At 42.5% G+C, this 15,746-nt stretch overlaps 1 long non-coding RNA gene across 1 annotated transcript in view; it reads right to left on the minus strand.

Moving 5' to 3' along the window:
- Window positions 1–8,581: 8,581 nt before the first annotated feature.
- Window positions 8,582–15,746, minus strand: part of LOC125618225 — a 69,085-nt gene continuing 61,920 nt past the window's right edge. The window contains exon 3 of the long non-coding RNA XR_007349480.1: window positions 8,582–8,907. This is a non-coding gene — a long non-coding RNA (uncharacterized LOC125618225). The remainder of the gene's footprint in view (window positions 8,908–15,746) is intronic.

Genomic DNA, 15,746 nt, shown 5'->3' on the forward strand with positions numbered 1-15,746 from the left:
ATCCCTGACAATTTCATTTTGGAAAAATCCCTATTCCACATCTACATCTTGGACTGGATGGACCCTTGAACATTCTGCTTATTGCTCCAACCTGAACCCCACTAACTGCTTAACCAAAACTTTCTCTGAGCTCCAATGGTTTGAATCAAGAGGGGCCATATCTAATTTTTGTCCTGCTCAGGTTATTGGCAGATAAGCATACAGTAAGTCATTACCCAAACAGAAACTCATCTGTACTCCCTCTTTCCTCCACCGCCTCTGTGGTCTGAGTGTGTCCTCTTCAAAATGCACGTGTTAAAACCTAATGGCCAAAGTGATAGTATTAGGAGATGGGAATTTTCAGAGGTAATTAGGCCATGAGGACTCCTCATTTGTGAATGAGATTAAGGCCCTTGTAGAAAAAAATTTCCATACAGTGTTCTGCCTGCTAGATTTCTGCCACTCAAGGACACATTGTAACTCTTCTCTGGACAGCAAGATACCATCCTGGAGCAGAGAGTAGCCCTCACCAGACACCAAACCTCTGGCTCCTTGATTTGGATTTCCCAGTCTCCAGATCTATTAGAAATAAATTTCTAATCTTTTTAAATTTCCCAGTCACAGGTATTTTGTTATGGCAGCTCAAACTGGACTAAGACGGTGCCACAGATACAACATGTCACAAAGTGGTTGATGGTAAACCAAATTTATTATCCCCTTGGGAAGTTTATTGGGAATATTATGTGGCTGCATTCTTTCACCATAGATAAGACACTTTTTAAAAATCTTTGAAGTCAAGGCATATTATCATAATTCTGATAGCTCCATTATTTGATATTTTGATGTCTTCATGATATTTTTCTTATCTAATCAATATAAATTCATTATCTATCTATCTCTTTTTCTTTCTTAGAATTGGATTTCCAACCATGTGAATACAAGTCAATTCAATCTTTGCCAGAGGTAGTCAATGGACAGGATGAGGCGACATGGTCACTTAGAAGCTCGAGCTAAGGGCTCACAACCTAGACAGCTTCAGTTCCTATTTCCCATAATGCACTCCCTCACAGTCTCTCTCTTGCTTCAAACTTGCTTAAGAACTAGAGAACATCAGACCAAGAAATCTCAAGATCCTCTCCAGGGCTTCTGGGGCAAGTCATGTCCTTTCGGGGTGGGAAGCTGAACCTCAGAAAGTTTACAGTAGCCTGCCAAAGTCACAAAGCCAGAATAGCCCAGCCGTGTCTCCCAAATCTGCCCGGTGCTTCTTCAACCACTCCTCAGGATTTACGGAGTCACCCCAATTTCCACAGGATCTTTAGGCTTCTATCTGCAGCTGGAACAATTTTACCAACAATTTTTGCTAGTGATGAAACCATAGTTCCCTGGAATAGAAAACCAGGGGATACAGAGGTAGGCAGGTTGACCAAGGGATCCACAGAGCAGTAAAAGTTCCAGAAGAGATGTCACTGTGACCCAATAATATTGCGCCCAATAATCCCAAGGCATTCTGGGTACTGCGTTTTGTTTTGTTACTTTTTGCTGACCTTTCACCCCTCATTGTGTTCCCACTTCGTGTTCTGTGGGAAAGAGAAGGTCAAGAATTTGGAAAGGCAGGGAAGATGTTTTATTGGTCAGAAATTGGCACAACCTCATATTCCTGCTTCATCAGTATGCCTGGCCCATCAGTTGGAGATGGGACTTCACCTCCTGTTTCCTCTTGGGCTCTGTAAATTCACGCTTTTTAAATTTTACAGAGCAGTTTATGGGCTGCGAAGAGGAGAAGCTGAGGGATCTGTTGTCACGGGCTGCATTGAGCAATGAACCATCTTCTTGGTATTCTTTTTTTTTCCTTCCCCATGTGAGTCTTGTAAATGGGCATTTAGACCCCCTGGGGGAGATGGGAAAGGGCTTCTGGGGGCAAGTCATGAAAGAGCACAGGCACTGTGAGGAGACCTTTAGGAAACCTGAGACACTTGTCAATCCCTAATCAACTTGGTTATTTGGAAGCGAGAGAAAATTCCAGCAGATCATCATCACAGTCCACTCTGAACTTTAGTGCCTGTGAGATTAGAGGGAATGTGTGACCTGGTGATTTAAGGGTTTGAATTTTGAGAGGAGTGATGGGAGGTGGGTGTGGTAGGAGCTAAAGAACTCGATGCCATAGAAATGTTTCTCTGATACAAGGAGGCTGATTCATAATGGTTAGGGAGAGGGAGCATAGGAGGAATAGACAAACTCTGGATAGGGCAGAGGGGTAGGAGGGAAAAGGAGGGGGCAGGGGGTTAGAAATGATGGTGGAATGTGATGATCATTATTATCTAAAGTACATGTATGAACATGAATTGGTATGAATATACTTTGTATACAATCAAAGATATGAAAAATTGTGTTCTATATGTGTAATAAGAATGGTAATGCATTCTGCTGTCATGTATAAATAAAAAATAAATTAAAAAATTAACAAAGAATTCTCTAACTCTCAAGCTCTCCTAGAACATTCCAACATCTCCATAGCAGCCAGACCGTTGCTTAGAAACAGTAACTGACAGGACCCCCCCACCACTACTCCACCAAATATGCAATTCTTTAAGGTAAATTTGATCAGAGTATGATTGGTAGGCTAGTTGAGCAAGGGATGGTGTAAGTTGCTAGAATTTTCTTTTTCAGCAAAGTTGGAAAAAAAATACTAGACATGTTTCTAAGTGTCCTTATGTTTTTAAAGCCCGAGAACATAACCAGAATGGAAGGTTAGAAAAACTGAGGAATTCATTATCATCATGATCATTATCTTCGCTCTTAGTGAATAGTTAGTAAAAGCTTATTGGGTGCTGGGAGTCTTTTAAGTGCTTTTCACACATTATCTCAGCTGTCACATATTCTCTCAGGACATAAGACTATTATTACCTACCTGCCTCTTGAGGTGAGAGGCACAGGAGGAGTGTCTCCCGTGCTCTGTATAGAGGTGTAGAAAGAAGAAACCTCAACTTCTTCCAAGTTCTGATCCTGGCCTTTACAAGCTAGAAAGCAAAGCCTCGGTGGATTTTAGCTATTCCTCAAGATTTCCCACTTTTTAAATGACACTTTGATGAACATTTATCAACTGTAGAGACTCATGGGGTTCATTGCCAGATTCCAATATATGCCTTCAACGTGCACCGGTCAAATCCAGCCTTCCGTAGTCCACCCTTCCCAACCTCTAGTCATCATGGTTCTCAGTCGGGTCCCAAGTTTTCTTTCCTCACAGAGAATAAATGAGTTAATGCTAATTTGTGGAAGCTTCCAAGGGAGAGACAAGAAGAAAGTGGCTTTTAGAAGAGAAAATTAGGCCTCTGTTTTCACAGTGAATTGGGGAATCTCCTGACTGCAATGCTGGGAATCCCTCACTGTTCCTTTACTGTTATGTTCTTTGTTTAGCTTGCAAAGACTTCTGGGAAAGCCCCAGCCTAGTCATCAAATCTTCTACCTTTACCCCACCTTCATGTAGCCCTGATCTCTTAGGAAGGTGTTCTCTTGAACCAGACTGGAGAGAACTTGAACTCTGTGCCTGGTAGGACAGAAGGGAAGGTGGCATCATAGGCAAGGCCTTGGGTCAGTGTCTGAAAAACCTTGCCAAGAGCAACTGTCCACTTAGCCTTAATTTTCTGCTCTTCGCAACCCTGTGAGTTGTGCCACTGAAGGCCCTTGAGATTTTGTACTTAGTATCCCATACCCGAGTGGTGGTGATGAAATTTCATGCCCCAGGAAGATGAGAAGGGAAGGAAAAAAATATTACCATAAAAGTGAACTGGAAAAGTTAGAACTGGAAAAATTCTACTAGGGAAACACAAAATATGATTAGACCAATTTTGATTTTTCTGGGAATAGGTGTGTGAGAGGGGGTGGATGGTGATGTTAATAAACAGTGCATACTTGGAATCTCCAGAAGAGCAGGAAACCAGGCTCCTTCCAAGGGCAGGGGTGATGCTTTTAGAGAAATAACACCCCTGATTGTCACGGGCAGCCCTGCTCCACAGACAGCAGGACACAGGGCCAGGATCTGTGTATTTTCAAGTCAATACACACATCCCTTGGATTATCAAGCAGTGAGGGAGGACCAGCCCTATACATCATAAACATGTCACTGGGGCTTTAAGTTCTGGGCTCTGCCTCTCATTTGCCTAGCCTACTCCTGCCCGGGCAGCCAACCTGCTGACCACTTTCTTGAGGAGATCTCAAGTACATTTATAATATGATCTTCAGTTGCTTATAGCTGACACTGTCTTCCTCTGTCACTCCCTCTTTAATGCCTCCTCAGGTTTGAATATAGATCCCAGTGGTGTGAGCAGAGTTATGACTCCCCAGAGATGCTCACAGCTTAATCCCTAGGACCTGTGACTCTGTTACCTTACACACCAACATGTGATGAAGGTGACATCTTGAGATGGGGGTGGGGGTGATCCTGAACTATCCAACTGGGCATAATGTACTCACAAAGGTTCTTAAATGATGATGGAAAAGAAAACAGAAGAGACAGAGAAGGACTTGTGGCTTGAAAGCCTGCTTTGCATTCCCTTGAAGAATCAACTCTCTCTCTGTCGCAATCTCCCCTGGTCCCACACACCTCCCTTCATAGCAACCATCGCCACCACAATGGTGGATGAGCTTGTGTGATCGTTCAGTTAGTGTCTGTGTCCTTTGCTAGCACACACACAAAGGCAGGGACTATGCCAGGTTTTGCTTCCTTCTCACCACGCAGCAGGTGCTCAATAAATATTTGTTGAATAAATGAAATGGTGAACAGAATCCCCACCTCCTGTGGGTCTGAGTATTCTTTAGTGTGGGTGGAAACCCAGCAGTCCACCGGGTCCCCCACTGGCTTGCTCTTTGCTTCTTGTTTTCATATCTTGTTCAGACTAGAATCTTTATCTTTGCATATGGTCCTAATATATTTCTGCTGAGAGAACAGCAGTATCTGTAACTCCAATCAATGGCTCCAGGAGCTTGCAGGGATGGAAAATTTCCTTTCTCTATGTTATGATTTGTATTCAGATTATTCTGATTGTAACTCCTGACCCTTTGGCTCCACCAGTATACAATGATCTTCGTTGTCAGACTGGAGTTCTCCTGTGGCCTTCCCCTTCTCTGAACCGAAAGATCTTCCACTAAGGCCCCAAGCCCAGTTTTGCAATACCCCAGGGAAACCTGATTTTCAAATCATCAGAACAAATTCAATTGAAAATCACTTGGACTTTAGCATGCTCCCATTTTTATTTTTAAAGGAAGTTGTGGATGAGGTTACAATAAATTAATGACAGTTATAAACACCAAATGGGTAGACGCCCTCAGCTCAGGCAGTTACTATATATTAACTACAAGTAAAAACCTCTGAAATAAGGCGGGAAGACACCGTCTTTGGTCAGCACTCTCCGATTCCCCAGTGGCTCTTAGGGATGATGCACTGTTAGAAAATTCATGCATTTGACCCTCACAACTTGCCTGGAAAGAGAACAGCGTGTTGCTAAGCTGGTCAAGCCCTTAAATCACAAGGAAGTTGCTCACTGTTTATCTTATTGTTTTCCTATACCTCTCATGCTGCCCAACACGTAATAAGCCTGGTGAAGTTTTTTTTTTTTTTTTTTTTTTAAGAAATAAATGAAAGCCTAGCTTCTTTCCCAAAGTGGCATTTTTAGTTGATTTGCCCAACGTTATACAGTCAGTAAGTGAAGAGCCTTGGATTTGTAACCCAATCATCCAATCCCAAGTTCAAAGCTCCTTCCTCTCCCCGCCCATGATAGATGCCTGGAGAAGAAGGACGAGGGACAGAGGAGACACACAGAGTCCTGTGGGGCTGGTGGAGGTGTGGCAAAGCATTGAAGTCTCTTCAGGCAAAGAAAAGTGGCCCTGGGAGAAAGAAAGCTTTGAGTTTGCTCAGTCAAGCGGTAGGAAGAATGCAGATAAAGGACAGGCACAATTAAATGAGCAATGATGGAAGGCTGGACTCTTCTCCCTGTCCAGCTGTAGCCCCATAAACCAGGGAGAACCCCACAAACCAAGTGAGTCAGGCACACCCCTGAGATGGCAGCCCATCCAGGCCTAGGGATTTTATAGCCCTCAGGATGTTTAAAGAAGCAAAAATCCTGAGGATACATATTCCTGGCCCATTAAAGAAAAAATATTTAACATTTCTTTATTAAAGGCAAACAGGCAGGATATGAGCTGTCCATAAACTTTCCAAAGAGAACATTTTGGCATTCGGAATGGAGAAGTGATGGCCTTGTGTGGAAACCCAGTCTTGCCTGGTTCACGTTACAGGTGGCAGCGCATGACATGTTTTTCTTACAGGAACAAATGGAGATGGTGAGCTTTTGAACATCTGGATTTTCTTCTGCCTCATTACTCTACCAGTTAGGAAGAGGTCCACAGTTATTTCTCAGGGCAGGATGGCTCCAAGCATACCCAATATCACAAGCAGGACTTTGTAGGGCCCCCCTCAGATCATGCTGCATGGATGTAAGCTGGGACCCTGCTGCCTTTCAGAGGTGACCTTCCTCTAAGATGTCAGGGGCTGGGGTAGGCACTAGCCCTTGAAGGTTCCTGGCCACATCTTTCTCTTCTCTCCTCTGGCTCAGTTGTATGAATGTTTGGACATCCTTGGATCCAGACACCCAACTTCTATTGACACATTTGCAAATAAAGCACTTTAAGCCACTCCTTTGGCTCCAAAGTATGCACTGATGGAGTGAAATACCTTGCAGAGAAGGGACAGTGGGCAAGATGTCTATGCAGGCCACCATGCCAGCTTGGAACCATTCGAACAGGGTTTCTGGGTCCCATGGACACAGTCAGGGTACCCCTGACTCCATAAACTCCTTATCCAATGGGGATGGATTCTACTGGACAACATTCTGAAAGGGACCCTCTGAGGAGCTAGACCCTGGGGAGGAGTCCTGCTGGCCCAGATCTGGTGTAGCGCTAATCACATTTAGGTAAAATTTGATTCAAACCTCCCCAAAGCCCAATGCTTGTTATGCAAACTCTTTACATATCTGTCATTTTCTCAGGTCCTGGGTATTCACAGTTCTTTCCTTTGTCTCACTCTCAACTGTGAACAGCTTCAACCCCACTCCACGCTGACCCAAACTTGAAATGCTAACGCTTCACAAATTTTTAGGGAAAAAATATTCTCACCCTGGCATTTTCTTTTTACTTTACTCCAAATTGAAGGGTGCTAAACAGCTTTTTTTTTTTTTTAAATCTCTGCTTTCTCTTCCATCTGAGGAGTGAAACAAATCCTATTATTATCACAGAAAAAAAATTTGGAGACCTGAATTTTTTCTTGGGATTCCACTGTCCAAATAAGATGATTTATCAAAGCCTAAGAATGATTCTGTTGAGAAAAATGTTCTCTTCAGCTTTATACCTATATGATTGCAATACACATCGTGGTAACACAAACACACCTACAAATGAACTTGCACAGAAGAGAAACATCCCCGGGTTCAGCTGAGGCAGACTAACGGCAGAACAATAGACCAAGTTCCCCTGGGCTGCCTAGTCCTCTGTCCTGAGGACACCTCCTTGCTGAGTTTCCCTTGGACTCCAGCAGGAGTTCTATTCCCTGAATTATACCTACACCATCACCCAGTCACTACTTTTATTTGGGTTAGCTAAAATTTCCATTCCTTGCAAAAATACTGAAAGTTTTTCACTGTTTTTCCAATTGGGAAACTGGTATTTAGAGAAACTGTGGCTTGCCCAAGGTCAGAATCTACTAAGCACTGGTCCACAGCTAACAGCCACATGGCCACAGGGTATGTGTGCTTTCCCACTGATTCACCCGCAGCCACAAGTTCATTAGCAACTGGGCAGATTATGTTATGGTTTAGCAAATATCTACTGCCTTCCTTCCTGGAGTGTATTTCCTTGTTGCTACATTTCATCTCAAGGAGAACATGCCTCCGTGAGTGTGATGGTTTGGATACAATTTATGTGTGTCTCCCAAAGGTTTATGTGTAGGAAGTTTGGTGGTGATGTTGGGAGATGGTGGAACCTTGAGAAGTGTGACAGAGTTCAAGCAATTAGGCCGTTGGGGTCCCACTCTCAGGAGAAACTGGTGTAGTTCTCACAGGATCCAAGTTAGCTCCTGCAAGAATGGGTTGTTATAAAAGAGCAAGACTGGCCCCTTCCTCCTCTGTCTTGCTGTTTCACCATGTAGGCCCTCTTGTGTATGTTGCACCATGATGCCATCTGCCATGAGGTTCTCACAAGAGGGCAAACAAATGAAGCCACCTGACCTTGGACTTTGTAGCCTCCAAAATTGTGAGCTAAAGAATCTTCTTTATGTTCCTCACCCTCAGGTATTTTGTTATAGCAATAACAAATAGGCTAATATAATAAGCTAATAGTCCAAGAAGTTCAAGAAATACGTGGAATACACCCAACTCAGCATAGAGCTGGCACTAAGCCCAGTCAAGACTACTTTAGCTCAGAGGAAGACAAGCCAACTTATGGACACATGAGTAAGAAGTAAATGCTTACATTTGTATACTATTGAGTCTGGGGATAATTTTTACACAGAATTTTTATATGTATAGCTTTATATATGTACATAAACTGTCTCCCAAATTATCACAAGCAAAAGTTTAACCAACTGTTTTTCCACTAAATAAAATGAGTCACCAATAAGTCTCCTTGCTATCTACCACTTAATCTGAATGCCAATGTCATGCATTGTGGGTTTCCTATTGCACTCCCCTTTGGTACCAATATTTGTATTAGTCAGCTTTACTCACTTAAATGCAGCAATAAACCACCCCAAAATCCTGGTGGCTTATGACAACAAAGTTTTATTCCTCACTGACCTTTATGTTGGCTGCTGCTCTTTTCCATGGTTGTCTTCTGTATGAGATCCAGGCTGAAGGGAAAACCCCGTTTCTGGTTCATAATATTCTTGCAAAAGAAGGAAAAGAATGTAACCTGGTGATGCCTTTGAAAGCTTCTCCAACGTAGCCTGTATTGTTTCGGCTCACATTCCATCAGCAGATGCAAGCCTCAAGACCATAGCTGGCCCACGAGATTTAACTACCTGGGAGTGATAAGGCCACCATACTCCCCAGACAGCACCTCCTTGTCATCCTTCAGGGAGCAGCTCAAAATGTCACCTCCTCAGAACTACTCTGAGTTCTCTACCCTTTCTGTTCTATATCATTACAACATTCAGACACAGTAAAAACTTGGAGGACAATGTGAGCCCTTTGAGGGCACAGATTTTCTCTTGTTTTATTCTGGTTTCCCAGTACTTAGCACAGTCTCTGTAGCCTGGAATATTGTTCTGCAAATGCTTGTTTTTTTTTAATATTTTTCCGTTTTAGGTGGACACGATATCCTTATTTTATTTCTATGTGGTGCTGAGGATCGAACCCAGTGCCTTACGCATGCCAGGCAAGCATGCTACCACTTGAGCCACATCCCCAGCCCCAAATGCTTGTTTTTTAAAAAAAGATTATGTAATAATGTGTGAGATCCAAGGGATCAGAGGAGACAACTATACAGGAATAGAAGGAGAAAGACCGAAACTTTAAAGTTGTATGTATATATAGATAGACATATAATAGATATGCAGGGAGAAATACAAAGCAGGCAATTGCATTTGTAAGCCTATAGTTTTGAAGACATGTCCAGGATGGAAATAAAACTTTGGTAGTCATCAGAACACAAAAGGTATTTAATAATCTGACATTTGGTGAGGCAGTGGAGAAAGAAATGTGCCTTCTGTTTCCCATTTCTTGGTTTCTTATGTGCTTAAAGACTGCAAATCAGAACTTCAATTGTTTTCTTGGACAAACTCAGTGATAGATCTTAAATGGGTCCTCTGAGAGTCACCCTTGGGTGATCACAGGTTTCCATTGGAATGAGAGTATATACTCAGCCTCAAAGCTCTGGTTTGATCTTCCTTGTTGCCTGGGGCGTACTGCTACACAGAGCTGTGTTGTATTCTTAGGGCACCTTCAAAGTGCTCCCCTTCTACCCTTGGACTCTTTCTGAGTGTGTCATCCATGGCCCATGCCCATCACTACTCGCCTCCATTTGTCACGTCTGTAGAATGTTAAACTTACATTGAAGGAGTGATAAGAATGAGGCATGATATCATACACTTTGTATGTGTTACTCATTCCCTCTACACCACAGCTCAGTGGGGTAGGCATGGATCCAATTTACAGATGTCATATCTGAAGCTCAAAGAAGTTAGGCAGTGTGCTGAAAGTCACAGTTAGTAAGAAGCAGGATTTTTGAATGTAGATTATCTCTCAGTGAAGACTCCCTATAAGCCACAGAGTCACCTCAACATAAGGAACCTTGACAGCTCTCTTCTGGAAAGAGATGCTCACACTTTGCAGATAAAGAAACCACAGGTGCACGTGCACACATGCATACACACACTGTATATCTGTACCTTTAGACACAGATCTATTTAGAATTGAAAGAAAGCACATTGCATCATTGCTTGTATTCTTAAGTAGGAGATGATTGACAATAAAATATAATCATTCTTTATGCATTTATTTTATGTCCTCTCTGCCTAGCATTGTGTCAAGAACAGTGTTTTGAATTTACTTCAAATGAATTTTGTGCCCCTAAACTCTCACAGGTCCGTAATCTTCAGAGTTGCCAGCTCCCCAGGGATGTCATGCTGCAAAGCCGACAAGTTCTCCCGAAGGCCACCCCCTGCCTTAGGCGTTATCCAGCCAAGCCCCATAGTGCAGTCTAGAAAAAATGTACTCCAGGATGCATGACCTGTTAAGAAACTGCAGTCTGGAGTGACAAAGGGAGGTTATAAACAACAGGAGAGACTTGAACCTGAATTTGTAGTACTAAGGCAGCACTACATTATCCTTCCTGAAGATGGATAACACACATATGCGTGACCTCCAAATATTCATAAGTGGAAACCCTAGTCCCCAAAGTGATGATATTTGGAGTTGAGGCCTTTGAGAGGCTATTAAGGTCAAGAGGGTAGACATGAGAGAGTCAGTGCCCTTCCAAGAAGAGAAAGAAGACAGCCTGCTTCTTCTCGCTGCCCTCAGCCATATGAGGACATTACCAGGAAGTCAGCACTCCCCAGAACCCGACCATGCTGGCACCATGATACCAGCCTGCAGCTTCCGGAACTGTGGGAAGTAAGGCCCTCTGTCTATGGCATCTCATTAGAGCAGTCTCAGCAGGCTAAAACACAAACATGTGCCTATGAAACAAGGAAATATCATAGGAAGAGGAACAAGGTAATTATTTTTAAATATTGAAGTCTTTCTAGTATGCAAGGTGTTTTTCAATGAATTATTTCCATATAATAATTATCCCTACTTCAGAGATGAAGAATCTGAGGATGGAAAATTTTCAGTTTTTGTTGAGGATTATGCAACTAGTTCATGTCAAAGGGGAAATAAAACTCAGGTTTTAATCCAATATACTCTCTTGAAATGTAATGCTGACTTGGCACAGGCTCAGAAATCTTTCCTATTCTTTAGGACCTCTGGGGAAGGAGACCCCCCCTCAATCCCTCAGTCACCCAGGACCCCAGGTCCTTAGCAGGAGTTGAGTCCTGGTGTTCCTTTTGGCTAAGCTGAGCTGTTGGGCTTGGCTGGGTGGTGCCAAAGGGAGGGGTGGCATGCAGGAGAATGTGTCTGCTTTGTAGCTCTGGCCATCCCTGGAGAGCTGGCATTTTCTAAAAGAATGCTTGGTTCTCAGAAACACTATTGATAATGAGGTTGCTCATTTTTAAAATGCTGTAACCAGATATTCTAGGAAAACAGACCTGGTTCCAGGCGTGCAGCTGCAGTGTTTGGGTTGAAAGTTTGAGGTCATTGTTTAAGATGAGCCTCCAGCTTCTCTGCCAACCTGTCACTGGATCACAGTGAGACAGCGCACGCAGACCATTGCACTAGCAGAGAAATCTCAGGGCTCCTTGGCACTTACCAAAGTGGACCTTTCACCTTCTGGGACCCTAGGAAGAACTCTCTGTGTGTGTGTGAGAGAGAGAGAGAGAGAGAGAGAGAGAGAGAGAGAGAGTGTTGTGAGTGTGTGTTTTAAATTTGGAGAAATCAGCCCCAGAATTCCATGAAACACCCTCTAGCCTAAGTCAAGCTTGGAGCACAGTGCAAATGTATTTGGGCCAAAGAAGAAAACCTGGGCCAATGGAAAACAGGGTGGCACAGAACAGTTTTCCAATCTGGGTAAGGATGCAATTTTCCAAGAGGCAAAGGTTTGTTTTGTGTGTCTCCCAGAGGCGAGGCAGAGAGTTCAGCAGAGGAATAGCCAAAGACTCACACATCACAGAGAAACCTCTGTCTCCATTAGAGAGCAAGAGTCAGCCCAAGGTGGGAGACTGATAGGTCACCTGGGCCAAAGGCCTGTCTCCTACATCTTGTTCTTTCATCATGACCCTATTTTCTAACTATTGATTGAGAAAGGGAATGAATATTTACGGTATTTAATTATGTGCCAGGTGCTTCATGTAATGCCTCATAGGAACCACACAGTATCACATCTCTGAATATTAGGATACATTGTTCTCAACACTTCTGTTTGATGTGAGTTCTGCTTTTAATTGGTGTTTAATATTCTACATAATCTAATTTTATGATTTCCTTTCTTTGGGAGCCAGGACTATCAACTGGTAAAAAGTGGACCCCATTCTCAAAGAATGATGATGGACTGGAGTTAAAGAGGAAAATATCTTTCTGAAATGTAAACCTGATCACAGTAACCTCTAGCTTGTAATGTTCCTGAGCCCTTTTTTTAACCCTTTAAGATCTTGATTCTTTGGTGTTCTTTATATGTTCTAGAGATTAGTGCTCTATCTGATGTGCGTGTGGTAAAAATTTGCTCCCATTCTGTAGGCTCTCTATTCACCTTGTTGATTGTTTCTTTTGCTGAAAAGAAAAAGAACTTTATATAGCTTGAACCCATTCCATTTATTGATTCTGATTTTGTTTCTTGTGCTTTGGAGTCTCATTAAGGGAGTTGGGGCCTAATCTGCCATGATGGAGATTTGGGCCTACTTTTTCTTCTCTTAGGTGCAGGGTCTCTGGTTTAATTCCTAGGTCCTTGATCTACTTTGAGTTGAGTTTTGTGCATGGTGAGAGATAGGGGCTTAATTTCATTTTGTTGGATATGAATTTCCAGTTTTCCCAGCACCATTTGTTGAAGAGGCTATCCTTTCTTCAATATGTTTTTGTGCCTTTGTCTAATATAAGATAACTGTATTTATGTGGGTTTGTCTCTGTGTCCTCTATTCTGTACCATTGGTCTACCAGTCTATTTTGGTGCCAATACCACATTGTTACTATTGCTCTGTAGTATAGTTTAAGGTCCGATAGAGGGAGGCCAAAGGGGAGGGAAGGGAAGGGAATGGGCAGGGGAGTAGGAAAGGAAATGTGGTGAAATAAGATGGGCATCATTACCTCCAAGTACATATATGAAGACACGAATGGTGTGACTCTACTTTGTGTATAACAAGAGACGTGAAAAATTGTGCTCTATATGTGTACTTCGAGTTGAAATGCATTCTGCTGTCATATATAACAAATTAGAATAAATAAATAAATCTTGAAAAAAAATCTTTATTCTTGATCACTATCTTGCCAGCCTAGCTGCTCCCTGTGCCTTCATCTTGAAGATTCCAGGAATAAAATCCCAGGGGTATAAATTTCTGGACCCATTCTCCAGGACCTAGCACCCCATCCTCTCTGCCTGGCAACCTCCTACTAATATTTCAAAACACCGTCACCTCCTCCAGAAGAGATGCCTTTCCTGGAGAGTGGCTGGAGGACAGCCTACCTCTGGAGGCTCCTGCCCCGTCTCGTTCCCCTCCTGTACACAGCGGCTCTGGCCTCTGCCTCCTGCCCATGTCCTCCTGGTTCTGTGACTTCTTTGAGATTCTCCTTGCACTCTGGCCTCAGAGTTGGATTCCATTCCTGGCACACAGCAGATTCTAAACACTGCTTGGTGAGAGGAGGATTCATGTCTATAAATCTACTGATTTAATAGAGACTATTTTAGGGCTTTAAAGGGGCCAAGGATCACAGACTCCCTGTGCAAAGCACCCTAGGCCAATACAATTGCCACAATGATGCACAAGGAGATGATCCAGTAAACTAATTAGAATGTGGAGTTAAAAACTGTTCTTTGCTCTTTTATGTTTTTATTATTGCATTAGGGTCATCATAATATTGGGGTTCATTTTGATATAATTGTGTACGCATGGAATAGAATTTGTTCCACTTCAGTTCCCAGTATGTAACTTTTCCCTTCTCATCTCTCCCTGTTTCCTTTCTTCCTCTATGGGCTTTCCTTCTATTCATTTATTGTTTTAAAATTGTTTCTTACAGATATACATAAGGGTGAAATTTGCTGTAGAATATTCTTATATGTACACAGCATAATTTGGTCAATTTCATTCCTTCATTCCTCCCTTTCCTCGTCCCTCTTGCCTTCCCCTCCGTCTCCTACTTTGGTTCCACTGATCTCCTTAGTTTTTCAGGTTAGACAGATTTTTATGGGATGATGTTTTGGAGTAATGTGGCACAATGGTCAGTCAGTACCATAAAAAGCAGAATCGAATTTAAGTGTTTATAAAGCAGAAATTGGAACTGACTGTGGACCACACCAAGGTGCGTGTGTGTGGACTGTGTTGACTCTGTTGGATGCCCAGACATTTATCAGCGCAAACACTGAATCATTACAGAAATAGACCACGTATATCTACATCTAGATGTGGTTAAGTGGGTAGCTAGCTAGATAAAAATAGAGATAGTTTCTTGCTACACATAATAATTCAGGAGATCTTGAACGTAAACATTTAAAACAAGGACAATAATTAGCAAGCTCATGAATCAGAGTCAAGTTTATGTAACTTCTGATAAGCATAATTATCACATGGCTATTCATATTGAGTTCTCACAGTGTATTACAATTACCAATATCCGCCTCCCACTGCAGAGTCTGAATTTAGGTTTCAAAAGATCTTTCAATTTTTGGAGCTGGCTCTGCCCTAGTTATTATTCTTATTGGATTCCATACTGCATCCTGTATATTCTTATTTTTATTTTTACCTTTACATGTACAGGGTTTATGCATTCATGAGGAAGGGGACAGAGGGAAGAAGCCTGAATCCCAATAAGAAAGAGCCAGAAAATTGTCACATCATTCTTTATAGAAGCAGGAAATTAAAAGTAGAAAAGTGTGTGTGTGTGTGTGTAGAAAAGAAGAAAAACCAGGATCAGGAAATCCAGATTCCTCCTCCCTCTGCCTTTCTGGCCTTGGAAATCCTGTGTGGAATACAGCTGGCATTCACTTATGCACCAAGCCTCGTGACCTTGGCTGGTACCCACATCTAAACTGCATCTATGGCATCCAAATTGCTAATTTGGTGCTGGGGTGGATGGAGGGGAGCAAGTAGGAATTAAAGGATGGGAAGGAAAAAAATTACCCCAAACTGAAAAAAGCTAAATTTCCTGCCAGGTGGCTTCCAAATCATCCAGCAGCTTTATTCAGGACTTTGAAGTCTTGAGCCAAACAGTTCCAAATCTGTAATATTTATCCTGCAGTCTCCAAAAACAAAAGTTGACTGTGTTCCTTCAAGTCAATCTCACAAGCATTTCAGGATGACAGATGGGAGAGGCTGAAAAAGAGTTATGGAATGACCTGGAACTCCGTGGTAAGCATTTGTTATGGTTGGCATTCTCTCTCTCTCTCTCTCTCTCTCTCTCTCTCTCTCTCTCTCTCTCTCT

This window comes from Marmota marmota, unplaced genomic scaffold, assembly GCF_001458135.2.
Source record: "Marmota marmota marmota unplaced genomic scaffold, marMar, whole genome shotgun sequence".
NCBI lineage: Eukaryota > Metazoa > Chordata > Mammalia > Rodentia > Sciuridae > Marmota > Marmota marmota.